Below are 6,000 nucleotides of genomic sequence, written 5' to 3'. Positions count from 1 at the left end.
CTTTTGTATTAGTGTCGGCACGCGAGATAAAATGCATCAGTTTCCACGTCATTACATCAGTCAAACAAAAATCGCGTTACCAACAGTGTTTTATTATTTTTAATATCCAAATTTTAAATAAATAAAACAATTCGTACGGCTTAAAAGGATTTGAGTTCAAGTGATATCAAATTAAAAAAAAAAAAGTTGTCTGTTACAGATGACTTTTGACAGATGACAGATGAATTGTCAACTGATACACGAAACAAATTCGTATATCGTGTTTTGTGCAGAGTGTTTAGTTAGTTAGTGTTTGTTTAGTTCGTGATTAGTGAAAAAATAATTTATATTTGATATGCCTCCTATAAGACGAAGCAATTTAGGTAGAAGAACCAGAAATGCTATAAACCAAGCTATAACCGATCTAATCGTACTGCACAAGAACGTGTCGACGGAAATGAACGTGAAAGAATTCGGATATCACAAACGCGTGAAGCGCGAGCGCGACATTCAACTAATAATCGCGCAAGTTTGAATCGAGCTGCTTTCAGTTACGATGTGTCAATTGACTACAGTAACTACCAATGTGTTGTTATTGGTTCTATGAACTTGGTTTGCTCACACTGTAAGGCATTAAAATACTAAAACGAAGCTAATGGATTGTGTTGCGCAAATGGTAAAGTGAAATTGATACCATTGGATCCACCACCAGAACCATTGTACTCATTGGTTTCAGGAATAGGAACAGATTCTATACACTTCTTGACACATATCCAACAATATAACAATTGCTTTCAAATGACTTCATTTGGGGCAACAAATGCAGTTCGGGAAAATTTTATGCCAACTTTCAAGGTATGTATTATAGCAGTTACTCATAATTATTTTAGCGAACAAAATTTTCTGTCACCAAAGTTAAGATGTGTTACTAATCTTCAATTTCTTAATCATTACGAAATATATCACTTAGTCATCATATTAGATGGTGATTCAGTTTCAGTGTAATAGATGGTGTTCAGTAATGATTCGGGAAAATGAAGATAATCACATATTGAAATGTCGGCGATTATATCACAAATATGTTGTTGACATGCATGTTAAAATAGAAACGGAGAGATTAACATTCATCAGGTTGAATCAAACCAAACTCCGATCTGAAGAGTATATTCACCTTCGAGATGCGATTAATACTGATGGAAATGCACAGAATGTCGGTCGGATGACTATTCTTCCAGCAACATACATCGGAAGCCCTCGGCATATGCACGAATATGCTCAAGATGCCATGTCGTATGTTCGTCATTATGGTACAGCAGATTTGTTCATCACATTTACATGCAATCCGCAATGGATAGAAATTAAGCAGGAGTTATTCCCTGGGCAATCACCCATTGATCGTCATGATATTACAGCTAGAGTCTTTAGACAAAAGTTGAAATCTTTAATGAATTTCATCGTAAAACATAATGTGTTTGGTGAGACACGCTGCTGGATGTATTTTGTGGAGTGGCAGAAACGAGGATTGCCACATGCACACATTTTGATTTGGTTGGTTGAAAAGATAAGGCCAAATGAAGTTGATGCAGTGATATCAGCTGAAATCCCTAATGTACAAGTAGATCCTGGATTGCATGAGGTAGTTATCAAAAACATGATACATGGTCCCTGTGGAACTCTTAATCAAAATTCACCGTGTATGATGGACGGTAAATGTTCAAAACGATATCCACGGACATTAATATCGGAAACAATTACTGGTAATGACGGTTATCCATTGTATCGTCGCAGATCGACAGCAGACAATGGAAAATCAATAATTGTCAAATTAAATCAACAAGATATTGAAATAGATAATCGTTGGATTGTTCCATATTCACCCATTTTATTAAAGACATTCAAAGCACACATCAACGTTGAATCTTGCCATTCAGTGAAATCGATTAAATACATTTGCAAATATGTAACCAAAGGGAGTGATATGGCTGTGATTGGAATTGGTGCAGAGAATTCTAATGATGAAGTTACCCAATACCAAATGGGCCGCTATGTCAGTAGTAATGAAGCAGTTTGGCGAATATTTTCTTTTCCTATTCATGAGAGACACCCTTCTGTTGTTCACTTAGCTGTGCATTTAGAAAATGGACAAAGAGTGTATTTTATAGCACAGAACGCAGTACAAAGAGCTGCTCAGCCACCATCTACTACATTAACCAGTTTTTTTGAGACATGCCAAAACGATGATTTCGCACAGACATTGCTATATTCTGAAATGCCAAAATATTATACCTGGAATCAATCCTCAAGGAGATTTATACGACGGAAACAAGGAAAACCAGTTCCAGGATATACAGATGTATATTCCACCGATGCGATTGGCCGGATTTATTCAGTACATCCAAGCAATGATGAATGTTTTTATTTACGACTGCTATTAGTCAATGTACGTGGCCAAACATAATTCCAACAGTTACGAACTGTTGATGGTGAATTGTGTGGATCCTACAGAGAAGCCTGTCAACGTTTGAAATTGCTTGAAAATGACGCTCATTGGGATCAAACTCTCAATGATGCTGTAATATCATCACACGCTCATCAAATACGAACATTGTTTTCTAAAATCATATCTACATGCTTCCCATCAAACCCAATTGATTTGTGGATGAAGTACAAAGATTATATGTGTGATGATATTTTGTATCAAATACGGAATAGAATGGGAAATCCAAATATACAAATCAGTGAAGAAATTTACAATGAAGCATTGATTTCAATTGAGGACATGTGCTTGATAATGTCAAACAAACTATTAATTCAATTAGGCCTGACCGCGCCCAATCGTCCAATGCATGACGCTTTTAACCAAGAGTTGCATCGAGAAAGAGTGTATGATCTCAACGCTTTGAAAGAATTAATTCAAACAAATCTTCCACTGTTAAATGAACAACAGAAGTATGTATTTGAAACTCTTATGAAAGTAACAAATGATGAAACTGGAGGGATTTACTTCTTAGATGCACCTGGTGGTACAGGAAAAACTTTTTTGATTTCATTAATATTAGCAACAATTCGCTCACAAAATAAAATTGCACTTGCACTCGCTTCATCGGGAATCGCAGCAACTTTGCTTGAAGGTGGTCGAACAGCCCATTCAGCACTAAAATTGCCATTAAATATGCAAAGCAATGAAACTCCAACCTGCAACGTTTCGAAGAACTCTGCAATGGCAAAGGTTTTGCAGCAATGTAAATTGATTGTTTGGGATGAATGCACGATGGCACATAAAAAATCTTTGAAGGCTTTAGACAGAACCTTAAAAGATCTACGTAGCAATAATAACCGATTTGGTTGTGCAATGATTTTATTAGCAGGAGATTTTCGTCAAACATTGCCAGTGATTCCACGATCAACGCCAGCTGATGAACTCAATGCATGTCTAAAGTCCTCCAATTTGTGGAAACATGTCAAAGTATTTCATTTAAGCAAGAATATGCGTGTCGAGTTGCAAAATGACCAATCTGGAAACATATTCTCTAAACAACTCATTGACATTGGTAATGGCAAATTTCCTATAGACATGTTGACTGGCTGCATTAACTTTCCTCAAAGTTTTTGTCAGTTAACTCGATCAAAAGATAAACTTATTCAGAAGGTGTTTCCAGATGTTTCTTAAAATTACAGAAACCATGATTGGTTGAGCGAACGAGCTATAATGGCTGCAAAAAAACATAGATGTAAATGAATTAAATTTCAAAATTCAAGAACAAATTACAGGCGAATTGAGGATATATAAATCAGTTGATTCGGCTACTAATCAAGATGATGTAGTCAACTATCCACCGGAATTTTTAAACTCGCTGGATTTGCCAGGATTGCCACCTCACAATCTTCAATTAAAGGTTGGATCGGTGGTTATAATGTTGCGAAATATCAACCAACCGCGTCTTTGCAACGGTACACGGTTAGCGATAAAAAAATTACTAAACAATGTGATAGAAGCAACTATACTCAAAGGAAAGTATAAAGGAGAAGATGTTCTCATACCGCGCATCCCAATGATTCCGACTGATGTGCCATTTGAGTTTAAACGACTACAGTTTCCAGTGCGGCTTGCTTTTGCTATGACTATAAACAAGTCCCAGGGGCAATCATTAAGTGTTTGTGGTATTAATCTAGAAAACCCATGTTTCTCACATGGTCAATTGTATGTTGCCTGTTCCCGTGTTGGAAAACCATCAGATTTGTTTATCTATGCGCCAGGTAATCAAACAAAAAACATCGTATACCACAAAGCACTACAATGATAATAATAATAATAATTATGATTCACATGATTAACAATAAAGCGATTACTTACTTTTCAATCCTTATATATGTTTTATTTAATTACTTTTTATTCACAACGCCCTATCACTAGGGTGATGGTTCTGTTCAGGAGAATTTTTTAAAATACGTAGGCACAAAAACTGCCACATTACAAATCTTTTTGACAGGACGAAGTCTGTCGGGTCAGCTAGTTATACAATAAAAACAACCGGCTTTAAAACAATGAAGATTTAAATCTTTGACCCTGAATACTTCAAAGTGTTAATAAAGAAATTGGACAACAGGAATATGTCACTCAATACTTTTATTTCATAAAAAACTTAAGTTCGTCATAAAAGGACTACATCACGCCACACTTTCAAACATAATCGAAACAGTCCTAGCCGAACAAGACCAGGCTGTTGTTAATATATATGATATTAAACATCATGCAACAAAAGAGCCACTGTCAATGTTTTTTACTGACTTGAACTTCAAAGACACTTCAAAAACACAAAGAACTTCCCATGACATAAAAAAATCATTCCATTGAAAATCATCATTGAACCACAATGCCATTAAATGCGAGCCACCATACATAAAAAGAATCATCCCATAATGCGCCAGATATGTGAAATGCGTAGGAGAGCATGCGACCAATGATTGCACGCGCAAAAAAAACGTGACGATAAAGTAACATAAAGCGTTGCAACAAAAACTTTATTCAACACTGAGAGAAAAAGAACCTTACAGCCACCAAGACAACCTATACCATTTAATTCATCTAATGCACCAATAAAATATCCTCATATATCATACGCACACGTAGTAACCAACAGCCAGACCCAACCTAATACATAGACAGCGCCAATCACCACTGAACCTGTAAGCATTATTATAAAAGTAAATTATATTAGCATTATAAGTAAATTAGAGAAAATGATGAGAAAACTTATGGGGCAAATAACTACAATAATGAATTTACTCACCGTCGTCGTTAGCAAGCTAGCCTGATGAATGATAGAAAAGGCTGCAAAGCTTTGATCTATCATCTTATCACTCACAATTTGTTATAACAGTCAATTGAAATATTGCCAACATAACAAAACCACCTTCTTTGCATAATATTAAAACTAACTAGCCATTATTTAGAGAGAAACTAGACAGTTTAATATCCCTAAACTTGCCTTTCAAAACTAAAAGAGATACAGAAATAGCAACAATAAATACATAAAAAATATATATAAGAGGTCGCATGATATGCAACTCCTAATAAAAAATTGCTGAAAAGAGAAAACTGCGAAAAAACTGACAACAAGTTAGCACAGAAGGAAACAAGAGAAAATTCAACAAGGCAATAAAAGAGCGGAAAGAGGACATAAATAATGAAAAAATCTCTAAAATAAGTTAGAATAGTTTTTAGAATAAATTAGAATAGACTTTAGAATAAGTTAGAACAGTCCCTAGAATAGGATTTAGTTTATAAGTTTATATTTAGATATAAGATTGTACAGCAGATCACTTACTGTAGCGATCTATATGTCAGTATAGTTATATTGTATAACGGAAATCATAAAAAAATACCTATTACCCGTAGGCAAATTGTTGAAGTTCTAAGAGATTAATTTAAAAAAAATAGTTAAAAGATTGTGAAGGCAATATAGGATTAGTTTTTAATTATAATTAGATTAATTTTAAATGATTTTATTTATTAGAAGA

This window comes from Rhynchophorus ferrugineus, unplaced genomic scaffold, assembly GCF_030347505.1.
Source record: "Rhynchophorus ferrugineus isolate W39M unplaced genomic scaffold, kcgeb_rfMv2 rfM2, whole genome shotgun sequence".
NCBI classification, from domain to species: Eukaryota; Metazoa; Arthropoda; class Insecta; order Coleoptera; family Curculionidae; genus Rhynchophorus; species Rhynchophorus ferrugineus.
This window is presented reverse-complemented; position numbering follows the sequence as displayed.